Here is a 740-nt window from a genome sequence, read left to right as displayed (position 1 = left end):
GGATTGGCAAGCACTTGTGGAAGAGAGTAAACAGATTTATATCCTGCACTGAATGTAAGCATTTTAACAGATTAAACACTAGACTTTTACTGCTGATACAGCATTAGCAGCAGGAAAAACAAAAAATTAAATTACGGCATTTCTCCACTGATTCATTTGGGAAATTCAGGGCTCCAGCCAAAAAAATTTAGCGAATTGCCACCTTTTGTGAATGATGTAAAGCAGGAGAAAAATCATGGTGCCAGTGCAGAGTGCCAAGAAACAGTGATTCGATCACAGAAACTAGAACAATTTTTGCAGCAGGAAATGACTTATGAATTAATTTCAACTGTCTTGAATGTGTATCCATGAAAACAGACTGCCCAACTAAGATCAGCTCTTTCCAAGATTAGCCACTGTTGTTCGTTTGCTATTTATTCACTTAGAAAAATTCTTAATGCTAATCCACAGAGAATTTTTAAAATCATTATTAATGGGAAAGCATGATTTAATGTATTTGTCAATTTTTAATTTAAAAGACCACTATTCTGTTTTCAACAGAAAAGTATGTTCTGATTTCCACAAGTATGTTTAATGACCCAGGGATTAGGTGCTATATATAGCATGATGGTTGATTGGGTCCTTCAAAGTGAGAATCAACCTATAGTCTCACTAAACCTTCATTTCCCAGTCTGTAAAATGGAGATTATATTCACCTTACGGGGTGGGGTGTTGGGGGGGTTCTCATTCAGTCTCAAATA

This window comes from Heterocephalus glaber, unplaced genomic scaffold, assembly GCF_053883595.1.
Source record: "Heterocephalus glaber isolate CG9 unplaced genomic scaffold, H.glaber_assembly_v1.0 deba00000071, whole genome shotgun sequence".
Classification (NCBI taxonomy): domain Eukaryota; kingdom Metazoa; phylum Chordata; class Mammalia; order Rodentia; family Bathyergidae; genus Heterocephalus; species Heterocephalus glaber.
Note: the sequence above shows the minus strand (reverse complement) of the source record.